The sequence below is a fragment of the Hyaena hyaena genome, unplaced genomic scaffold (genome assembly GCF_003009895.1).
Source record: "Hyaena hyaena isolate Hyena2069 unplaced genomic scaffold, ASM300989v1 scaffold_162, whole genome shotgun sequence".
Taxonomy (NCBI): Eukaryota; Metazoa; Chordata; class Mammalia; order Carnivora; family Hyaenidae; genus Hyaena; species Hyaena hyaena.
In genome coordinates, this window is record NW_024080795.1 from 1,344,736 (window position 1) to 1,368,961 (window position 24,226).

General features: G+C 47.9%; 1 pseudogene; it reads left to right on the forward strand.

Annotated features, from left to right (window-relative positions):
* LOC120236830 overlaps nucleotides 1–24,226 on the forward strand; it is a 92,181-nt pseudogene that overhangs the window by 58,112 nt on the left and 9,843 nt on the right.

Consider the following 24,226-nt stretch of genomic DNA (forward strand, 5'->3'; position numbering starts at 1 on the left):
ATATAAGCAATAGCACCCAAATATAAACTCAGTGATCAGAAAAGTATTTATTTAGTCAAATGCCTAGATATAAAACACTGAAAGAGGCTTAAGTGCTTATAAAAGATATCAATGGAATTTATAGGAATTTACAGAAAAGACCGGACTCCCGCAATATCAGGAAAGCCGTAACCATTTCCTACCATTAGACGTACGGTTAGTCTCCCTCTCCTTCGCTATAAGTATGTGGAGGCTTCAGCCAGTGTGGCTGAAGGTGTGTCAGAGCTGGTCTGAAATGGATCATGTCACGTCTGCCCCAAGGAGGTCTTTGCCTCATGATGACTGGTCTGTACTTGGATGTGACTTCTTGCTTCAGGGCCATTTTTAACTAAATACTTTGCTTTTCTACTTGTCCACAGAGGATCCACATGTACTACTGGGTACCTGAAAACTTCCAGATATATCTACAAGTGTGACTTATATAGAGAGCTCCAATTAAGTGTGTTTGTTAAGTTTTATTGACTTCGAAGTAAAAATTATGATAAAATAGTATTTGAAAACAATTAGAAAAATAATTTTCTTTTTTTAATGTTTCTTTATTTATTTTGAGAGAGAGAGAGAAAGAGGGAGAGAGCGAGAGCAGGAGACGGGCAGAGAGAGAGAGACAGAGACGCCCAAGCAGGCTCTGCACTGTTAGCACAAAGCCCAGCAAATGGTGGCCAACTAACAGTCTGGAGTCTTTATGATTATGACATGTTTGGGAAAAAGGGTCTTTGCAGATGCAGTTAAAGTTACCTAAGGATCTTGAAATGAGATCATCCTAGATTCAGGATGGGCCCTAAATCCAACAGCACGTGGCCTTACAAGAGAAAGGGCAGAGGAAGATTCGGGACAGGACACGTAGGAAGGAAGTCGTGAGAAGATGGACCCAGAGACTGGAATCCTGCAGCCCCAAGATGAGGCATCCCTAAAGCCACCAGGAGCTGGAAGTGGCAAGGAATACACGATGATTAATTCTAAGTGTCAGCCTGGCTGGACCACAGGATACCCAGATGTTTGGTCAAACATTATTATTCTGGGTGTTTCTGTAGAGGTGTTTTAGACGACATTGACATTGAATCAGAGGGCTTTGAGTAAAGCAGATTGCCCTCCGGCAGGCAGGCAGGCTTCATCCAACCAGGTGAAGGCCAGAATAGAGCAAAAGGGTGAGTCCAGCCTGCCCGCAGCCCAAGACAAGTCTTCAGCAGATTGACTTCCCACTCGGTCTGAGACCTTAGCTCCCCCTGGTCTTGCGGCCTCCAGCCTCGAACCGGAACACTGGGTCTCCTGGGCCTCCATCCTGCCAGCCCACCCTGCAGACTGCAGCGTGGCCCGCCTTCTGTTTCTCTGGAGAAGCCTGGCTGACTCCCAAGGATACTCCCCTAGAGGCTTCAGAGGAAGATAGCCTGCTGCCACCTTGATCTCAGACTCCTGGCTTCCAGAACGGAGAGGATGCATTAACATGCTCTTGAGCCTTCCACTTCGTGGCCACGTCTTGTGGTAGCCCTAAGAAACTAAGACAGTCGCCACGGCCTCTGACCTCGCAAGGATCTGGGCCAGGCGGCCTTTGGAGCATTTTCAGAAACCCGGACTTCCACGGGTGTTGTGAAGCCCGATATATGATTCAGGGACATGTGCAGGAGTGAGGTGTGCCAATGTCATGGAAACACCCGCACACGCCCGGATTCAAATTCTGATTCTAGCACTTACCACCTCAGGGGGGCTTAAGAGCCTCACTTACCCTCTGTGGAGCTATTTCCTCCTCTAAGCAATGAGGGGTCCTATGACGAATCAATGTAGGTAACGCGCCCGGCCCATAGCAGTCATGATAAAATTGTACCTCTTCTCCTCCCTGACCCCCCCTCCTCTCATGCGCGCGCTCCGTAGGCCATGTTTCCTCCCATCCCATCTGGCCTGACAGCCCTTGACTCCAGTCAGAATGCCGTAATCCATTTCTCCCAGCCTGCGGGGCGAGCACCCCGTTCCCGCTCGGCGTTTTGCACCCCTCTACCCCGCCTACCAAAACCCTATTCCTGCCGAGAGGTACAGCTCACGCTCCCCTGCCCCAGGAAGTCTCGCAATGGTCAGGCCAGGGGCCTCCCTCCCTCCTCGGCACTCCTGAAACACACTCTCTAACCAGCCCTGTGGCGCTCACTGAATGCGACCTTACTTCACTGCTCCTCCTCCGGTCTATGCAGCCAGCTCCCAGCACGCAATCAGGCAGCCTGGGAACTGGAAACCATTTCCCATAGAAACAATGTTATGGATGATTGTCAGACCAGCAAAAAGAGCTTGTGGAAAGCAGGCCTCACGCACATTCCAAGTATTATAATTATGCTCCATTATGCGTAAGGAGAAGCAATATAGACGGTCCCCCTCTGTTCTGGCTGCATAGAGCGGAGCCAGCCTGACAGGCAGGAAGTGCTTCCCCAGGTCCGACGGGGACCAGTGGGCCTCCGTGCCCCGGTTGGTGGCCCGGTGGTGGCGGCAGCAGGCTGCGGAGGGACTGGAAAGAGCAGGCCCGGCCCACATGGAGGCCGAAGCGAGCCGGGCCTCCTCCCTGGCCCAGGGCTGCCTTGTCGGCCCCCAGCTCAGAGCTGGACTTGCCCTTTCACCGGGACGAGGCTCGGAGAAGGGAAATGCGTCCCTCCGCAGGTCATGGCGGGCGGGGGGGGGCTCTTCCTCTGGCCCGCGGGGAGATGAAGAGCAGCTCAGCACTCTGCCTGGGGCTCGCAGATGGCATTGAGGTCTGGGTCTGGGTTAGTTCCTTTAACTTCTTAGTGTCCAACCCTCCACTAGCATTATCAGCATCACCTGGGAGCTTATGAGAACTGCAGAGTCCCAGGGGCATCTGGCTGGTTCAGTTTGTAGAGCAAGTGACTCTATATCACGGGGTCTAGACTTTAAGCTCCAAAGTGGGCCTAGAGCTTATTTTAAAAAATAAATAGGGGCGCCTGGGTGGCTTATTCGGTTAAGTGTCCGACTTTCGCTTGGGTCATGATCTCGCGGTTCGTGGGTTCGAGCCCTGCGTCGGGCTCTGTGCTGACTGCCTGCTCAGAGCCTGGAGCCTGTTTCAGAGTCTGTGTCTCCCTCTCTCTCTCTGACCCTCCCCTGTTCACGCTGTCTCTCTCTCTCTCTCTCCTAGAAATAAATTTTAAAAATAAATAAATAAATAAATAAATAAATTGGTGGGGCGCCGGGGTGGGTCAGTTGGTTAGGTGTCCAACTTCAGCGCAGGTCATGAGCTTGTGGTTCATGAGTTTGAGCCCTGCATTGGGCTCTGTGCTGATAGCGCAGAGCCTGGAGCCTGTATCGGATTCTGTGTCTCCCTCTGTCTCTCTCTCTCTGCTCTCCCTCCCTTGCTCGCACTCTCTCTCTCAAAAATAAATAAACATTAAGAAAATTTTTAAAAATAAAACAATAAATAATTCTATAAAAAAATTTTTTTAAAGTCTTGCTAAAAGAAAAGAAATACACAATCCCAGTCCCTGCCCCCACCCCCCACACCTACTCTTTCAGAATCTGCATTTTAATAAAATCCCCAGGTGATTGGTATGTGCATTAGAGTTGGGAAGGCCCTGCCTTACTTGTTAAAGGCAGACTGGAATAAAACCTAGATTTGCAACCTGGTGATCTGGGACAGCAATGGTGGTTCCTGCCGCGGTCAAAACAAACAAAATCAAAACAAAACGAAACAAAATAAAAAAACACCTCAGAGACAAGGCTGGGGTGAATAGAAGGCAACAGCATCTGGGGCACCTGGGTAGTTCAGTCGGTTAAGCGTCTGACTTCAGCTCAGGTCATGATCTCAGAGTCTGTGGGTTCGAGCCCCACATCAGGCTCTGTGCTGACAGCTAGCTCAGCACCTGGAGCCTGTTTCGAATTCTGTGTCTCCCTCTCTCTCTGACCCTTCCCTGTTCACACTGTCTCTATTAAAAAAAAAAAAAAAAAAAAATAAGGCAACAGCATCGCAGCCCAGCCCAGTCCAGCCTCCCAAAACACTCAAGAGGTGGAATTCCCAGGGGCACCTGGGTGGCTCAGTCGGTTAACGACCGACTTCGGCTCAGGTCATGATCTCGCGGTCCGTGGGTTTGAGCCCCGCATCGGGCTCTGTGCTGACAGCTCAGAGCCTGGAACCTGTTTCAGATTCTTTTTTTTTTTTTTTTTAATTTTTTTAAAATGTTTTTTATTTATTTCTAGGAGAGAGAGAGAGAGAGACAGCGTGAGCAGGGGAGGGTCAGAGAGAGAGGGAGACACAGACTGAAACAGGCTCCAGGCTCTGAGCTGGCAGTCAGCACAGAGCCCGACGCAGGGCTCGAACCCACGAACCGCGAGATCATGACCTAAGCGAAAGTCGGAAGCTTAACTGACTAAGCCACCCAGGCGCCCCGCCTGTTTCAGATTCTATGTCTCCGTCTCTCTCTGCCCCTCCCCAGCTCGAACTCTGTCTCAAAAATAAATAAACGTTAAAAAAAAAATAAAGAGGTGGAATTTCCAGCTGCAATACACAAGGAACTTGTGTGATGAGTGTCCATAACCAGGGGACTAACTAACATTGGTATTTGTATTTATCGTATCTTCTCAGCTAGACTGTAAGGTTTAAAAGGCCAGGAATCAGGGCACCAGGGTGGCTCAGTCGGTTAAGCATCCAGCTTCGACTCGGGTCATGATCTCACGGTTCGTGGGTTTGAGCCCCACATCAGGCTCTGTGCTGACAGCTCAGAGCCTGGAGCCTGCTTTGGATTCCGTGTCTCCCTCTCTCTCTGCCCCTCCCCCACTCACACTCTGTCTCTCTCTGTCTTAAAAATAAATATTTTTTTAAAAAGGCCAGGAATCACATTGTATGAGTGTATATATTATGGCGGAAAAATAGTATATAATTAATGAGCACAGGCTTTGAAATAGGCAGACTTGCCTTCCAGGCCCAGAATTTCCACTAACTTCCTGCATGGCCTTAGCCATGGTACACGGTCTTTGGGAGCCTCAGTATCCCCATCTGTGTTACTAATAGTTGTGAAAATCTACCTCCCAGGATTGTTGGAAGATGAAATGAGTAAATATCAGAAATGTACCTAGTAGGGGCACCTGGCTGGCTCAGTCAGTAGAGCATGTGACTCGATATAGGGTGGTAAATTCGAGCCCCACACTGGGTGTAGAGATTACTTTAAAAAATGTACCTGGTTAATAACAGGTATTCAATGCAACAGTCTGAATTCAGAATACATGTTGAAGATGGCCGTGATATGGCATATTCACATTCTTGTGTGCACTAAATTAGATGATGAATATAAAAGTTTCTCATATTTTTGGTATCAAAATGGTAGACAACTATAAAAGATTAGAAAAAAATCATGAAAATAAAAAGTTTATACCTTAAGGTTAATATAGCAAGTTCTTTAAATAAATTTCTGCTCAAAATTTAAGACACAGTAGTCCATAAATTTATGTTTATTATTTTTTAAAATTTGTTAATGTTTATCTTATTTTTGAGAAAGAGAGATAGAGCATGAGCAAGGGAGGGGCAGAGAGAGGGGGAGACACAAAATCCAAAGCACTAACGAGCCGTCAGCACTGAGCCTGATGTGGGGCTCAAACCCACGAACCGTGAGATCATGGCCTGAGCAGAGGTCAGATGCCTGACTGAGCCACCCAGGCGCCCCAATTTATGTTTATTATTACTCTTTTTATTGATAAAATCAAACACGTGGAAAATCTGAAAAGCCACAACTTACTGCTCTCTTAATGTTTTTCCAAATATCACAGCAAATCATCCTTGTTATGGAAATTTTTGGAAAACACAGGACTGTATAACAAAAATCTAGCCGCGGTCGCAGCAGGGGTGCATTCAAGATTCAGGCCCACTGCTTTGCCCGCAGAGGAAGGTGTTGCTGCTGGAGCTGTAATGGATGTAATGCTGCTTTACAAGAGGTGCTGAAGCCCACCCTCATCCACCTTGGCCTAGAGCCTTCGACAATCGCCAAGCCCACCTTCGTATGCTTGCGTTCAACCGTCCGGAGCCTGCGTATGTCAAGTTGGTGGCTACCCTTTGTGCCGAACACCAAATCCACCTCGTTAAGGTTGATGACAAGAAACTAGGGTAGAGGTTAGGCCTCTGTAAGACTGACACAGAGGGAAGACCCCACAAAGTGGCTGGCTGTAGCTGTGTCGTGGTTAAGGACTGTGGCAGAGAGTCTCAGGCCAAGGATGTCATCGAGGAGTGCTGCAAATGCAAGAAAGAACAAATTAAAAAGTTGGCTCTTGTTCCTCAAAAAAAAAAAAAAAATCGAAAATTTGTTCTAAGACCACCATCTAGCAACGTATTATGTTGATGCTAATGGTTTGGAATACATCCTTCCATTATTTCTCTCTCTCTCTCTTTCTCTATTCATATTATATAAATATAAGAGAAGGAGAGAGACAGGGGTGCCTGGCTGGCTCAGTCAGTGGAGCGTGAGACTCTCGATCTCGGGTTGTGGATTTGCGCCCCACGTTGGGTATAGAGATGACTTGAAAAAATTAAATCTTTGGGGCGCCTGGGTGGCTCAGTCGGTTAAGCATCCGACTTCAGCTCAGGTCATGATCTCGGGATTCACGGGTTCAAGCCCCATGTCAGGCTCCGAGCTATCGGCCTGATTTGGATTCTGGTCAGGAGCCTGATTTGGATTCCGTGTCTTCCTCTCTCCCTGCCCCTCCCCCACGTGTGTTCTGTCTCTTTCTCTCAAAAATAAACATTAAAAAAAATTTAAAAATCTTTTAAAAGAGAGAAGGAAAGAATATGAAGATGAAGATCAAAATAATTACCTGGCATTACTGATATTTTACACAAAAATTTGTTGGTCTCAGAAGACAATGGGCCAGCTGGGTTTCCTTCCTTGCTGAGCAGTGAGTGCTATGGAAACCCAGGCCTTGAAACCAGCCAAACTAAGATGGTCCCTTGGTTTCACAGCTCACCTCTGTCACTCAGATCTCCTGATGATGTGTGCTGCGTAACCACACTTCCGAAGACTGTGCTGAACAGGAAGTGGTGGAATAAGAACACATTGGTATTGGATGTGACCAAACACAATCCACGTTCCAAACCCAACGACATTTTTTAGTGAAATAACGAGGAGTTGAAATAAGGGGCTAGGAGACAAGTGCCTTTGAAAACTTAACTCTGGGGGCACCTGGCTGGCCCAGTTGGTAGAGCGTGCAATTCTTGATCTCTGGATTCTGAGTTCAAGGCCCACGTTGGGTATAGAGCCTGCTAAAGATACTACTACTACTACTACTACTACTACTACTACTACTACAAAGGAGAAGAAGAAGAAAATACAATTTCTAAAAAGAAAAGAAAGAAAACTTAACTCTGGCTTTGTATTCCACAAACCTGCTATGCCCACACAGTTTCTGCTTTAATTGGGAGAGAAAGAGGAGGTACTTGAAATTGAGCAGGAATCACATTCTTTCATTGATCTAGGGGAGAATAAAGCATGTTTGGGTAAACAGAGATCCTTGCCATCTCACATTCACTAGGCTGGGCCTATGAGGAGATGACATCCTCAATGAGGCTGTGGTAATGTTCTGGGACACTGGGCCTTCAAACAGCTGAGGATCGGGGCACCTGGGTGGCTCAGTCCATTAAGCGTCCGACTTCCGCTCACGACTTCCGCTCAGGTCATGATCTCACGGTTCGTGGGTTTGAGCCCCATGTCGGTCTCTGTGCTGAAAGCTAGCTCAGAGCCTGGAAGCTGCTTCGGATTCTGTGTCTCCCTCTCTCTCTCTCTGAACCTCCCCTGCTCACACTGTCTCTCTCTCTCTCTCTCTCAGAAATAAAAAACAAAACAAAACAAACAAACAAAAAAAAAACCCCAAAAACAGCTGAGGATTTAGGAATCGGAAACCTTGCTAGGCCTTGCTCAGCAGCCTTCAGGGACAATCTATTCAGATTCAGTCTGGGATTGTGGAAGCCCTCAGCCCCCACTCCCAAAAGAATCTGGGAATGCGCAGCCTCGGCTGCAATGCTGAACTCAGACCCTCAGTTTCTACATCTGTAAAATGAGGATAATGATGTTGCTTCTCTCCTTGGGTTATGGTGAAGATTCATAGAGAGAGCCTCTCAATAAGTGCAGGATTCCTTCCCTGTTGTATCTGATAGACTCTGTCATTTCTGTAATCCAAAATTCACTTATCTTTCATCCCTTCACCAAATCTTTGATGCTGATTTCATGTCTGGAGCCAAGGCACTTTTGCTTTCCACTGGTCCGAACTGCTGCTTCTAAATCCATCTTCCTCACACTTGCAACTTGGGCTACATCGAGGGGGCTGACCTCACCACTTTTCCCTCCCAAACTCACCCCCCCCACCACTGGCCCGTCCCTTCCTCCCCACGAAGCACTTTCACCCATTTCTTCCACTCGCCATGTCTCCCCAGCATCACCACTGGGACAACTTCCCAGGTTCTACTCACTAAGCCGCCTTGCTTCATTCAAATCCCACTCACTTCAAAGGGCTTGCTTAAAAAACAGACAAAACTAGTAATCAAACTCAAGGGGGATAAAGGTGCTCTTCTCACTGTAAATCACAGCACAGTCAGTTGCCCCCGGAGAAAAAACACAACCACCATTTTATAGAGGTGAGAGCGTGTGTTGGTTCAGCCCCCTGGAGAGCATATGAGCAAGACCGATGGCACCACGAGCGTGTTCATACTCATTACCCGTACATTTTAATTTCTAGGGGCTGACCTTAAGGAAATAATAAGAAATTTGGATGAAAAGGCATTATACTAGTATATATTTGAGGCAATGTTGGTTACAACACAAGAGCATTGGAGCCCACCCAAAGGCCAACAAGGAGAAACTTGTAAAATGCATTCGTGTAGTCAGCAGCTACTAAAATAAGGACTATGAAGTATCTACGTAGAAAAGTTCAGTGTGAAAAGCAAGGTACAAAAATCATGTGTGTGTGTGTGTGTGTGTGTGTGTGTGTGTAAAATATAGAACTAACTAAATGAAAGCTTTGGGAAAGGACTCAAAGAACACAGCCGAACTAACACACAGCAAAATACTACCAGCCTCTGCGTTTGGGAGTTGTAATTATAAAGGGGGAGGGGTTTTTCTTTTGCTCTGCTTTTCAAAGGTTCTCTAATGTGGTTATATTACTGTTATAAATATATGTAAATTATATATGTTACTTTTATAAATATGTATCTGAAGCCTCCCTGGAATTAAGGAATTCCGAACAAGGAGTTCCCTTCCCAAAGAAGGACCACCCCGCAGCAGCCCTCTACCCAGGCCACGTCAGTCAAACCACCAACAGACCAACCCCCTAAGGGACCCTATTTTGGGATCTGCTAATCCCAAGGCCAGCGTCCGGAAGATGGGCCGGGTCTGCGCCCTTCCTTCGTGGGAAACACTTGCTGAATCTTGGGCCTGCCACGAAACACCTGGAGGGGCGGAAACGGGTGGCCGAGCTCTGTCCCGCGGCTGTCCCCCGGTCGCCCTCAGCTGCGCTCCGCCACCGCCTGGGGGAAGAGAAGCTGAAGCAGAGCCGAGGAGGCACAAAGTGTGGCTAAGCGCTTTAAGAGATGCTGAATTGGGGCAAATGCTTCGCGGGAAGCAAGTTTTAGTGGCAATTTGGAAAACTGAAAGAAGCAATTCAGGTGTGTGCGCTCCCCGTAGCGACTGGGAATTAGGGCTATTGCTGAACCACGGACTGGATTTCGGAGACAAAGGAACTGGATTGGGGCCTGAGTGGTTCAGCGCTGAAAGGGACTTCGAGAGGAAGCCAGAGAGGAACTCGAGTTTGCAGAGTGCTGCCTACTATGAGGCAGATACTTTAAACACCCTATCCCTTTAATCCTCAGCGTAGTTCAGTCGGGAAAGTATGATGGGCCTGGATTTTACAGGGGAGGGAACTGAGGCTCAGAGACAGACTGACTGTCCTGGGCTCCAAACGGCCAGTGGTAGAGCCAGGGGGCAGGCCTCCAGCTGTGGGGCTCCAGGGCCCTTTCCTCGAGGTTCAGGCCAACCCCTTTCTTTTGAAGATGAGAAAACTGAAGGCCTTGGAGGGGGTAAGTGATTATACCTTGTTGCCGAGCTAGCTCATCGGGAAGAGGCCAGGACTTGAAGTCTGGTCCCGTCCTGTGATCCCTGGCCTCGCTCTTTCTCCACCACCCCCAGGGCCATCGTCCACCTTTGTCGGGAGGCCTCTGCCCCACCTGCTTCTCTCAGGCTCCCCTTTCCGGGGGCGACTCGTGGTTGACTGGGAAGCCCAGGTTGATGTCTCTCTCGGTTCTTTGCAATTTGGGGCTCATTGTTATTTACATCACTATTATTTTTATTTCATTGGATTGTTCACTTCTGTATTTCCTCCCTGGCTGGGAGTATTTGTGGAAAAACATTATCTGTAAAGTAAAGAACATGTAACTGAATACATAAAAGCTGTTTGCCCTGGGGCTTTATGTTTGAAACCGAAGTCGGCGCGACCATTGAGTGTATTATCTGGATGATATCTAATACCGCCACTTTAGAGTGTGAGAATGAACTCTTTTCTTAAAAGAAAAAAATCAGAAAAGAATATTGACCTTCCTAATGTTTCCCAGCACAAAGAAATCCATCTACTGTAGATTCCAAGACAGACCAGACCAATATGTTGACATGCTGGGCTCAGATTTCATTCCTGAAAATCTGGAACCTTATGCTGTGTAAATAACATGATCTTTTCGTTCGTTCGAATCCAGAGAAAACAATTGCTGGCAGATCTCAGAGTTTGCCCTCCCCCTAACTGTCCCACACGTCCTAACTTGCTACCCACAAGTCATGACTCGCATATTTTCATTTGAGGAGTTTTGAAATGTTCTGGAAATCATAGGGGAAAAGAGAACCAAATCCTCCTGAGAAATAGAGTAAGGGGGATTTTTTTTTTTTTTAAAGATAAAAGGAACATAAAAGGGAAATGTTCTACATGTATGAGCGTATATGAAAATAGTTAATGGGACCTGATAGTAAACTTTCTAGTATAGCCTTGTCAGATACAGAAGTGCTGTTAGGTCTGTCCTACTTTTCAGAAAAACGAACTGGTGGGCAGAGAAGGCATATGGGCAAGGCCATAGAAGGGACTGGCCAACTTATATTTCTGGTTATGTGCTCACTTCTCTGGGCCAATCAGAGGATCTAAACACCAGCATTTAGTCCCAGTGGAACAAATTTCTACCTAAACTCCTATCATTTCCTGCTAAAGGTGTTTGTATTACCAAAGCTATTATTAGAAGTCGTTATAATTCTCAACATGTTTGGATGTCTTAGAGTACTGTTACATTCACTGCTGTTTAAATTACAGTCAAACCCTCTGATATATATCGAGGTTATTTAAAAAGCAGGAGAGTTGGGGCGCCTGGGTGGCTCAGTCGGTTAAGAGTCCGACTTCGGCTCAGGTCATGATCTCACGGTTCGTAGGTTCAAGCCCCACGTCGGGCTCCGTGCTGACAGCCAGCTCAGAGCCTGGAGCCTGCTTCAGATTCTGTGTCTCCCTCTCTCTCTGACCCTCCCCTGCTCACACTGTCTCTCTCTCAAAAATAAATAAAACATTAAAAAAATCAAAATAAAAAGCAGGAGAGTTGAGGGCAGTGGCCATGCCTTATTCTTCTTTCTATTTCTGTGCCTTGCACCTTGTGTCCTTTTGTATAAACAAGTTAAATCAATGAAATTAGTCTACTGGCTAATTCCTAGGCTATTACCTGCGGCATGTCCTCAGAGATGATGGAATGTAGTGTAGATACAGACAGAACTGGGTTGGACGCTGAGTGACCTTGAGTGAATGATTCCAGGAAGTGTCCAGGGAGTAGAAGCAGGGCCTGACTGACACTCCACTGACTTTTTCTGTCCGGACTTAATCCCCTCTAGTCCGTTCTTGCCAGTCTGCCTTCCAGGACATTCCCACTGTCAGCAGGATCAAGTCTAAACTCCACATAGGGTCCTCGGTGGCCTGCCACCGCCAACCCCGTCACCCAGGTGCCCCCCTGCTCGTGCCCACCTCCGCCCTGTGCTGGAACCTCAGGTTTTCAGTCTTCGCTCCCACCCCCCAAGGCCAGATGTTTGATGGCTCCATGCCTCTCCCTTGAAAACCCACCTCACATCCCTTCTGGCCTGGTGAACTCCTCCGTGCAACGTTCCCTCTCCTCTGTTCCCACGGCACCCAGGACGCGTCTGTAGGTAGCACCTAGCATGCTGCGTGGAAATACCCTGCTTAGATGTCTGTGTCCCCTGCTCAAGCGTGATCTCCTTGAGGTCAAGGACTGGGTTTTGCTCATTTCTGAGTCCCTGGTGCCTGGCCACCCAGGCGCCCCCTGATTGCCTTCTAGAATGAGGGCAAAAGCTGGGATCCAGAAGAATGTGCCAAGGCCAGCTACTATCTTAAAAGCAGTAAGAGGGGCGCCTGGGTGGCTTAGTCGGTTAAGCGTCCGACTTTAGCTTGGGTCATGATCTCGCGGTTCGTGGGTTCGAGCCCCGCGTCGGGCTCTGTGCTGACTGCCAGCTCAGAGCCTGGAGCCTGTTTCGGAGTCTGTGTCTCCCTCTCTCTCTGACCCTCCCCTGCTCACGCTGTCTCTCGCTCTCTCTCCTAGAAATAAATAAAAATATTAAAAAAAAAAGAACAGCATACTAAATAAAAACTCATAATGACTCTGAACTATGTCAATTTTTTATTTATTAACATTTTAATAAATACTGTTTGTCATAGTTACACTGCCAAGTACCCCAATATGCTATAAGAGCTCAGCCAAGTAAGTTAATGATATATTTAATGGGATAGNCTGCCAGCTCAGAGCCTGGAGCCTGTTTCGGAGTCTGTGTCTCCCTCTCTCTCTGACCCTCCCCTGCTCACGCTGTCTCTCTCTCTCTCCTAGAAATAAATAAAAATATTAAAAAAAAAAAAAGCAGTAAGAGCATGCTCTCAGGAATTACAATTGTATTGCTTTCAATCATACAGTAACAGTAGCAACTAACAAAGTATTGCCCGAAGAGGTTGAGTTCACCTCTTTGAATAAATACAGGAAAATAAAGTGGAACAATCCATTCCCATGAGCAAAGGGTTCCAAGTAGCTGCGTTATTTTTTTTTTCAGTATTTTATTTTTAAGTACTTTCTACACCCAATGTGGGGCTCAAACTCACAATCCCAAGATCAAGTCGCATACTTCACCGACTGAGCCAGCCAGGTGCCCCTTAAGTAGATGCTTTAAAGAGGTTTGGTCTCTATAGGAAGGCCAGTGTGTTGTTAGCAGACATTGATATTACTTTGACTTTCAAACTCATCTCCATAGACGCTCCAAAGCAGCACTGCCCAGTAGAACTTTCTGAGATGCTGGAAATATTCTCTATTTGTGCTGTCCAATATGGTAGCCACTAACCCACACGGCTGTTAAGCACTTGAAATGTGGCTCGTGCAATGGACAAGTTGAATGTTAAGTTGCTCTTAATTTCAATTAACTTACATTTAAACAGCTGAATGTGGCCAGTGGTCAGCCTATTGGACAGTACAAATACCAAAGTAAACGGCCAGCCCCGTCAAGCCTCCAGTCACCTTGCCACATAGATCATGGCCTCTGACAAGCTTTCTTTTAGCAAAGCAAGTTTTAGAAAAGTTAATACAGCTGCCTTCCTGAAAGAGTTGGAGAATAAGGAAAAGGGGAGAGCTTCATTATCCCCAGTCTAAAGATGGTTACAACCACTGATGCATTTTGGTGCATTTTCCCCCACTCTGCCCAGCTTCCTCATTAGGATCTTCCCCCTCCTTTTTTACTAATCTCTACACTCAACATGGGGCTTGAACCCATGACCCCAAGATCAAGAGTCCAGCACTCTACCCACTGAGGCAGCCCTCTTGCAAGGCTGAAGGTCCTCATAGGGCAGCCATAGGCTTGTGTTGGTCAGTGGGCCCCGGGGACCGTCGGCGGCAGCCAGGGCCGGCTATCCGTGGCCTGACATGAGCACTTCAGGCAGCCACCCCAAACCTGGGGTGCCTTTGGCGGCAGCCACCATGACACCCCAGGTTTGCCTCACCTGGGGGAAGAGTCCTCCGTGTGTTCTAGTTTCATGTCCTGTCCTGTTTTTTCTTTTTTGTTTTGTTTTGTTTTTAACTTCTGAAAGGTCTCCTCGGGAGGCAAATTCTGGAATACTGGAGGTCCAGAGACTGAAGGAGAGGGGATCCCTGCCTCTTGACTCCCGGTCCGGTGCTCCTTCCCCTCAGTCACTGGTTCTTTCGGCAGCTTCCTAGGTCCAGCGGCCAGGGCTGCTGCCTCGTCTTCCTCCTGGCCCCGCTACCACAGAAGTAAGTGCAACTGAGGAGAAGCAGGGGAGGGGCAGAATGCCACGCGCTTTTCCTCTCCTGGGTTCTCTCCTCTGTTTCATGTGTTCAGCAAAGTAGGAGCAAGTGCCCGTAACTATGCCTGGCCTATATCACCCCGAAGCCCCAGCCAGATGGTGGGGGAGGTCACCAGTGCCTCCCCTCGGTGCCCGCCACCGCCGGGAGAGGCCTCGTCGCCTGTTCCCACCATTCCCTTCTTTCTGGGCCTGGTTGAAACCTGAGCCCGGCTCTTTCCCACACGGGAGAGAAAGGTTCCCACAATGGAGGCAGCCTTTTTAAAGGCTCCCATGGCACAGCAGAGGGAGGGCCACATTCCTCCAGGAGGCCAGTCCTGGCCCCAGCTGGGGGTAGGGTAGTTTTCCCCGCACCCTCCTGCCCCCTAAGGGGATCTTTCTGGCTCGGCCCCCCGTGCGTGAGACTCTGCTGCCTCCCCTTAGTTCCCCACGAGCCCTGGCCATCTCATGGCGTCCAGTGCCTTGGCAGTCAGGACCCGACTGCCACCTTCCAAATCCCCTGGCCCTATTTGCTCCCAGTAAATTTAAACAACTGCATGAGTGGGTCTAAACTCTGCTTTGTGCTATAATTAGGCTGGAACAAGGCTCACCCCAGGACAGAAATACTGTATGGGGCGGGTTATAGACTGCTGCCGGTCCCCACAGTGGGGAAGGAGCGACCTTTTGAATAGGAGGATTAACACATTAGCACATAGATTCCTGCTTCCGGGGAGGGTTGAATTCTAGGATAAGGGCTCCAGCTTGTCCGAGGTGGGGGAGGGGAGGGGCAGCCATGCCCACTAAAGACTGCGTGCTCCTGACGTACCTGGGGGAGGGGGGCGTCAACACAGGAAGAGGCAGCAGAGGAGCAGAGCAGCTCCAGACCCTCGCTGGCCCCGTGTTGTGTTTGTAAACTGCAGGAACTCAGGGGCGAGAAGCATCTCCTGTCGTCTGCCCCCCCCTCCTTCCCGGTCAGGTAGTGTTGGGGCCACTGGCGAGCCGCGGCCAAGCCCAGAGACGGTGAGCACTCAAGTGCGATGCACGGGAGTATCCGGAAGGCGGCTGTGTGACCTTGGGCAGGTGTCCGCACCTCTCGCGGCCCGGTTCTTCGACCGCCCATATAGTAGGGGAGAGTAACATCAGTCTCAGGGGGTTGTTGAGAGGATGAAATAAGATAACACAAGAAAGCACCTAGGAACAAGTAACACCTCACAGGCCCTCCACAAATGGTAGTGCCTCACGCTCAAACACCCTGTCTGCCACCCACGTTGGCAAGAACTTCCTCAGTAGATTCTCCCTGGATTCTCCTCTTTGACTCTGTTTCCAGCTATGCTCTGAGACACTTGTCCCACTTCTTCTTTTTTTTTTTTTTTTTTTAAGTTAAATTTTAGTTAGTTAACATCCAGTGCAATATCGGTTTCAGGAGCAGAATTCAGTGAATCATCACTTAACATCCTACACCCAGTGCGCTTCTCAACAAGTGCCCTCCTTAATACCCATCATTCGTCTAGCCCATCCCCGCACCTCCCTCCCCTCCAGCGACTCTCAGTTTGTTCTCTATCCTTAAGAGACACTTGTGGTTTGTTTCCCTCTAGTTGTCCCACTTCTGCATCTTCCTTGCCCATTAGTATCTGGGACAGGGTAGGGGTGGCTGTGGCCCCTCCCAGCCCTCTGGCAAAGGCCTTGGTCGCCTTTGGCCCAAGCTGGTCAGCTTTGCCCTGCTACGCTCACCAAGGAAGCTCTTGGTGACCTCAGGGGCGAAAGGGGAGGTTGGTAGTGGCTGGGAGGGGACCCACAGAGTCTTTGTATCCACTCACGGGAGTGCATTGAAGTGGGTCCTGAGCCAGCAAGAGAGGATGTAAACAATCAGGGGGCCTCGGTGAGTTTTCGGTTGAGATCTTCACATTCATGGGGCACGTATGTTCCGATCGTGTGCTGAGTCTTTGCTTCTTTACTCTGATAAGTCCACATTCTTGAAAATCCTGTGTAAATTGCAAACGGATACCCCCTCCCAAGAATAAAGTGTTATTACTGAAAGTATCATGTCGTCTGCGAAAAGTGAAACTTTGACTTCCTCTTTGCCAATTCTGATGCCTTTGATTTCCTTTTGTCGTCTGATGGCTGATGCTAGGACGTCCAGCACTATGGTAAACAGCAGTGGTGAGAGGGGACATCCCTGTCGTGTTCCTGATCTCAGGGGGAAAGCTCTCAGTTTTTCCCCCGTTGAGGAGGAAGTTAGCTGAGGGCTTCTCCTAGATGGTTTTTATGATGTTTGAGTAAGGTCCTTCTATCCCGACTTTCTCGAGGGTCTTTATTAAGAAAGGGTGCTGTATTTCGTCAAATGCTTTTTCTGCATCTATTGACAGGATCATATGGTTCTTTTCTTTTGTTAATGTGATATATCACATTGATTGATTTGCAAATACTGAACCAGCCCCGCAGCCCAGGAATGAATCCCACTTGATCATGGTGGATAATTCTTTTTATATGCTGTTGAATTGGTTTGCTTGTATCTTGTTGAGGATTTTTGCATCCATATTCATCAGGGATATTGGCCTGTAGTTCTCTTTTTTTGTGGGGTCTCTGTCTGGTTTGGGAATCAAAGTAATATCACTCAAAAGTCTCCAATGCTTTCTTTAAAATAAATATTCGTTTAAGGGCTGAATACACTTAAAACTTAGATGTAACTCAAGAGATAGCCCCAAATCTGCCTCACAAAACACACATCTCCAGGTGGAGTGTATCTGGCCTGAATTCTGCTTTGTGAATAGCCACTCTTTCAGGGAATGATGATTTGTATAGGGTCAAAGGTCAAGAATGCTAATTTCACATCCTTTACTCTCAGAGTACCTTTAGGGGACGGGCAAGCTAGTGAAAAATGGCTTGGAGTTTGTAAATGTCTTGTATTTACTTGCCAAGCTTGCTTGGTGGCTGCTCTTCCTTGGGGCAGAAGAATGGACTTGCCTCCGAGAGGGGCCGAACAGGTGGGATGCTATGGCTGTGCCTGGCCCCGCTGGCCCAGCCCTGGAGGTCCCGCCTAGAACCTGGAAAGTCCAACAGAATGAAGGCCCAACTCCCCCTGGGTCAAAGCAGGAACATCCTAACTCACCCCAGGAAGTGCTCGGGCTGAGCAACGCGCCCCCCCCCCCCCCCCCCCCCCCCCCCCCCCCCCCCCCCCGCCAGGCTTCTGAGACTCAACTTCAATTTCTAGAGGAAGGAATCCCCATCTCATCAGCCAGGGTTGGCTGTGGACCCAGCAGCCACCGAGGTTAGGGTGCCAGGGTCTCCTATTAGTCACTTTGAATCATGGGCGGTTAGAGCCTTGGTTTTGCAAATTTGAGCAAAGAAGCAGGATATGTGGTTAGGAAGACTAAATCAGAAACTTAAACACTCACCCACATGGAGAACTCATTACCTTAGCCGGCAACCCATTTAGATTTTAACAGTTCTAGTGGGTTAGAAAGCTCTTCCTTATATAGAGTGGAAATCTGTTTCCTTGTAACATCTACCCTTGGTTCCTATCCTTCCTTCAGGAACCACGAGGATTAAATCTGTTGTCTTCCTCCAACAGGCCTTCAGAACGTTGTCCTCCACTCTTAAGAGAAGACCGGACCGTCCCTAAGTCACGTGATAGCTCAGTGCTTCAGCTAGGAATCCTTCCTGACTGCCCGTAGGCTCTCCTGTACCAGTTTCCATTATCAACCAGAGTGTTGCGCTTTGGCTAATATGGTCAGTGAAGCAAATGTCACACAAAACCCCATAGAGCCAGTGCTTTTGCTGTGGTGGTGATAGTAGCACTCCAAAGATATCAGATGTTTACAGTATTAAACATATCTTAAAAGGTCAGGCTTTTAAAGTATCCACACACATACCCCGCCCTCTCCTCCTTCTTCCCGCTCCCTGTGGCTTCTAGGACTTTCAACAGGCAGTTTGCTGTCAAAGACTCAATTCCACAGAAGGTAAGCTGGGCACATGTTGTAGAGGTAATTATATCCAATCTACTGCAGGAGATGACTGAGCCCCCCCCCCCACCCCCACCTTCCCCACCCCCACCTGCTCACAGCCTGGCTTTCTCGACTGGACTGCCCTTGGCGTGCTTGCACTTTGTGGTTCATTTTGCTCCGTCTGAGCCAGCCAGACAACCAGCCAGCCAGCCACAGTCACCAGTGAATGCCACTTAACACAACTTAAGCTGAGGCTTCTAACTAGCCTGTTGACCACGTCCCCAAGGTCAGACAGTCAGCAACTTCTATTGAGGCTATGCCCCGTGTTGAGCACTGTTCTAGTCTCTGTGAGAGGGACAGGAAACAAAAGAAATAAAAGCCAGGGGCCCTTGTCCCCGATGGGTTTACAGGCCTAATTAGTGATCTCCAAGTGACTCTCTTGAGAAAAGATTTAAGGACACTTACAAAACAACATGCAAGTGGGCACAATAGGGAGAGGAGTGAGCCAAGGGGAGAGTCTAAGTAACTTGAGGGGAGGGCCCTGCCTTTGTGTCCCCCAGGAAGGGCCTCTCCACTTCCTTATTAACCTTTTGTTTGGAGCATTTAAAAAGAACTTTAGGCTGGCCTGCCTCTTCTTTCTCTCCGGTCTCAGGCTCAAGGATCAAGTTGACAACTATGGGGACTTCATTGACTTTAGATGGGGGTATTTCAATATCTTGCTGAGATGGCTGAATGGGCCTTTGATGTAATGTATATCCATTTGGAACTCAGCATTCCGGCCAGGATAGGAATGATAAAGCTTTCCTCTTGAGTGTCTTCCCCTATCATTTACTGCTTTATAATAATAATAGAAGTAATAATAATAAGAGCAGCTGCTAATTATTCAATACCTAGTCTATCCTGGACACTTTACATAGGTTATTTCATTTAATACAATGGAAAGGATTATTATTTTAAAAAATTTTTAATGTTTATTTATTTTTGAGAGAGAAAGAGAGTGTGAGCTGGGGAGGCTCAGAGAGAGGGGGAGACGCAGAATCTGAAGCAGGCTCTGTGCTGACAGCTCAGAGCCCGATGCGGGGCTCAAACCCACAAACTGTGAGATCACGACATGAGCTGAAGTCAGACGCCCAACTGACTGAGCCACCCAGGCTCCCCTGGAAAGGATTATTTTTAAGTGAAACGAAGACAGTTAGTACTATCGGTCTTTTATTTGTTCAGGAACCTCAATCTGCAAAAACAAGGAGGAATTCTTCCACGCCACTTAGCAGTGATGAAAATTTACACAGAGGCCTCGATCCAGCCTGGAGTTCTGCAGGAATCGTGAAAAACAAATCTGAAGAGGACACAGGGGAAAACAAAAACAAAAACAAAAACACACCATAGGAATAAGAAGTTCTGAATATACAGATAAGACCCTATGATAAATCATAGCTTCACAGCCACATCTCCCTATAGCAAAATACTGGCTAAAATTCTAGGCAGTGGTACATTTATTGAAAGCAGAAATTGAGATCAATCCTTCATATTTTTTGAAATGGATTTTTTTTTTTTTTTTAATATCAGTGTAGCACATCAGGGTAAAGACGGAAGGGAGCTGGGCCACTGGGCCGGCTCAGTCAGTAGAGCATGCGACTCTTGATCTCTCGGGGCCGTGAGTTCAAACCCCACGTTGAGGGTAGAGTTCACTTAAAAAAAATATTAAATCCAAAAACGTATTGAAGGGAGCTAATATTTGTCATCTGTATTTTGTGTTCCAGATACTTTGAATCTTCAAAACCACCCTCTGAGGAAGGCACTATTTTTATTCCCATTTTCCAGATGAGGAAACTGAAGATCACATATGAGACAAGTGGCAGAGAAAAGATTTCAGCACAAGTTGACCCAATTCCAAATCTAGAATTCTTGCAACTTCATCGGCTTGCCCTCTAGCAAATGAATGAGTTAAGCCAGACCTCCAGACCTCAGGCCAGAAGAAGACAGACTCCAGGTGTGTCGTTGTAGCTTCGGGCAGAGTGTGCTGTGCTCTCCCCCAAGGCCAGAGGAAGGTCCCCGCCCCCCCCCACGGCCCTGACCTGCAGGGGGATGGATTTCCCTTCTCCGAGCCTCTTCCCAGTGAAAGGGCAAGTCCAGCTCCGAGCTGGGGCCGACAAGGCAGCCCTGGGCCAGGGAGGAGGCCCGGCTCACTTCGGCCTCCATGTGGGCCGGGCCTGCTCTTTCCAGTCCCTCCACAGCCTGCTGCGACCACCGGGCCACCAACCGGGGCACAGAGGCCCACTGGTCCCCGTCGGACCTGGGGAAGCACTTCCTGCCTGTCAGGCTGGCTCCGCTCTGTGCCACGTGTGCCCAGCTGGGCTGATGGCCTTTCTCTTGACGTCTTTAGCCACCTGTCTGGGTGGTCTGGTCCTGGACCTGCCTGACAGCGGGGTACTAGCCCTGGTGACTCTCTGAAGCCCCTTCTAGCACAGTGAGTCAGGCTGCCAGAGCCCCGTGGCCCTGGGCGACAGGCTGGCTGCCTTGCTGGGACCAAATGGGAAGCTGAGGCTGGATGGCTATTAGCCCAGGAGGCAGCCAAGCAAGATGGTGCAGCCAGAACAGAGGGGCACCGTCTATACCGCTTCTCCTTGTGCATAATAGAGCATAATTGTAATACTTGGAATGTATGTGAGGCCTGCTTTCCAGAAGCTCAAAGCCCAATAAGAGTACTTTAGCTTCTCAGTCAGTCTCTCACACACAGAGGCACGCACACACACTTTAAAGAGCAGGCCAAAAAGTGTTATAAATAAAATTCTAGAACATGAGTGGGAGGAATAAACAGGAAAATTTCACTGTAAAAGATGAAAATGCACTAACTTCTTACAGGATGGCTTCACTCAGACAACCCACAATCGTGCTATTAATCAGAACCCAGGCCAGATATACTGTTGCTTTGCTCAGGCTTTCTCTTTCCCTTACATGTTAGAGATGGTGTAAATCGTGTTGGTTTTCAGGGTAAGGCCAGCAGGAGGAGAAAGAAGGTAGTCTTCACTGGTAGGGTAAGAGAGCGTACCCTGATGGGTCACACTTGCTTTGCCAAACATTCTTTCTGTCCAGCCAGACAGGGCCCCATCGGCTTGGCTCCCTTGCTCTCCCCCACCTCTGCTCTGCTCTTCCCCAGTGACCATCCCCCACCCTCCTCCCTCTGCCCATCTCCAAATGCACCTCATCCTCTAGTCCTGTGTTCAAGGCATTCTGTTTATCTCACATGACCTCCTCTCCCTTTGAGGTCTTTGGTGTGAGTATCTTCCCTTGCCTGGACCTACCCCCAGAAGGCCCAGTGACCTCACCCCTCCTCTGATCATGAGGACCACTGGCTATCTGCAGCTAACACACACTGCCTGCCTTGTGAGTTAATGTTTTGGTGCCCGCTGACCGCGATGCTCCTGCGTTACAGCAAGTCTGTGGCTTATCCCCTGCTCATTACATGTGCTTGACACGTGACCTTTTTCAAACCTTTACAAGCAGGGGAGCCCGGGTGGCTCTGTCAGTTGAGCGTCAGACTCTTGATTTCAGCTCGGGTCATGATCTAATGGTTCATGAGTTCGAGCCATGCTTCAGGCACTGTGCTGACAGTGTGGAGCCTGCTTGAGATTCTCTGTCTCTGTCTCTCTCACAAATACATAAATAAACATTAAAAAAAGAAATGCTCACACAGAGGTTGCTAGGAAGTGGAGAGAGACTTTTCTGTTGGCCTCCACAAATTAGAAATAAAAGAGCCCAGGGGAAAAGACTGGTTCTGGAAAGCTCAGAAGAACTCTTGGAGAATCTGCTAAATAATATTTTTGTCTGCTGTTTGTAAATGTGACTCGCTTTGAAACCATCTGTCATGCAGTCCTTTGCAGAGAGCTGAGAAGTATTTAAATCTGTGAAAATGAGTATATTTTTGTATATACCAAAGCAGTATTTTAATGGGTCCCTGCTGCATGCTGTCCAGTGCATTCTTTGAAACATGATTTTATCCAATTGTCAAGTCACATTTAAAATGGAATTCAAAGAAGGGATGTGGCAGTGAATGGAGAGGCCGTGGGGCAGTTTGTAGCTGTGTTTCTTCTTCCCAGAAGGCGTGGCGTGGGCTGCAATGCAGCAGGGAGAGCTGGGGTCCTTCCTGGATCCGGGGTGGGGTTGAAATTCTGGCCGCTTTTCCTTCAGCTGCGGGAAGCAGCCATTCCCCAGGTTGGGGGGACCGCGGCCAGCCGCTCGTCATTCCTAGTGAAGGACAGTTCAGCGCTTCCTTTAGAGTATCGCTGTTTTCACTGCTGCCCTCGCTCTCTATGGCTAACATCCCAACCTAGTAGAACCCAAGAGGTCTAAATTACTGTGGCAGCAGCAGCTGTTGCACCAAGAAACTGGAGCATCGTTGAAAAGGCTTCCTCATGTTGAATAGAGAAAGTAGACTCAAAGAAAAACTTTCTCCAAACACCTGTGAGATGAATTATTGGTATTTCACACATGCTGTTGTGGGTCATCGGTTGTCTCTTGGGGGACATGTCTGCCCACTAAAATTGTAAGTTTCAGGGCACCTGGCTGGCTCAGTCTCTTGATCTCAGGGTTGTGAGTTCAAACTCCACATTGGCAGGTAGAGTTTACTTAATAAAAAAAATATTTTTAATAAAGTGGTTAGTTTCCTGAGGCCCAGGATCTCGTCTAGGGCAAAAGTCAAGTGTCAAGAGCTAAAAGGACCTCTAGAGCTCCAACTGCAGAGATGAGAAAATTGGAGTCAAGAATGGTGGCAAAGTTAGGACTCAGTCAGAGGCCTCTGATTCACAACCCAATGACTTCTCACCATGCCATTCTCCAAGCTCTGCCAAAGACAGGCTACTCAACTACTGCCCCACAGAGGGCAACAGGATAGAGCCTTCTCTTACAACACCCAGCCACAATCCATAATAAAACGTAGTCTGCTGGGGTACCTGGGTGGCTCAGTCTATTAAGCATTTCATTTCAACTCAGGCCAAGATCTCACGGTTCGTGAGTTCAAGCTCCTTATTGGGCTCTCTGCTGTCAGCACAGAGCCAGCTTCGGATCCTCTGTCCCTGCATTGGGCTCTGCGCTGACGGTGTGGTACCGAGCTTGCTTGGGATTCTCTCTCTCTGTCTTTCTCTGCCCCTCCCCCACTCGTTTTGTCTCTTTCTCTCTCTCTCTCTCTTCCTCCCTCCCTCTTAAAATGAGTAAAATAATCTTAAAATAGTATGTCAGTACCCAAAAGAATTAGAAACTGGTGCTCAAATACATGTGCATCCATCATGGCACCATTATTCACAGTAGCTAATAGGTGGGAGAAGCCTGAATGTCCATCAGAGGATGAATGGATTAACAAACTGTGGTATATATACACAATGAATTCTAACTAATAATTTATGCATCTCCTTAGATATTTCTTAGGATAAATTCATGGGCATGTGAAAAATGGAAACAACCCAAATGTCCAGCAAGCAATAAATGGATAGATAAAATGTGTGTATCCATGTAATGGAACATTATTCAGCCATAAAAAGGAATGGAGTATTGATGCATGCTGCAACATGGATGCACCTCAAAGACATTATGCTAAGTGAAATGAGCCACACAGAAAGGGACCACTATTGTATGGTTCCACTTGTATGAAATGTCCAGAATAGACAAATTTATAGAGACAGGAAGTGGATTAGAGCTTATGTGGGGCTGGTGGGAAGGGTAAGTGGGGACTTATTGCTTAATTGCTTAAAGGTATAGACTTCCTTTTTTGGCGTGATGCGAATTTTTTGGGCCTTAATTACAGGTGGCAGTTATACAACCTTGAATTCCTTTCTTCATAGTAGCTGAAAAATCAACTTAAAACCAGCAAAGTTTCAAAATCATGTCATTTGTTCACATTCAGTAAAGGTAGACAAACTGATATGAATCTATACTTT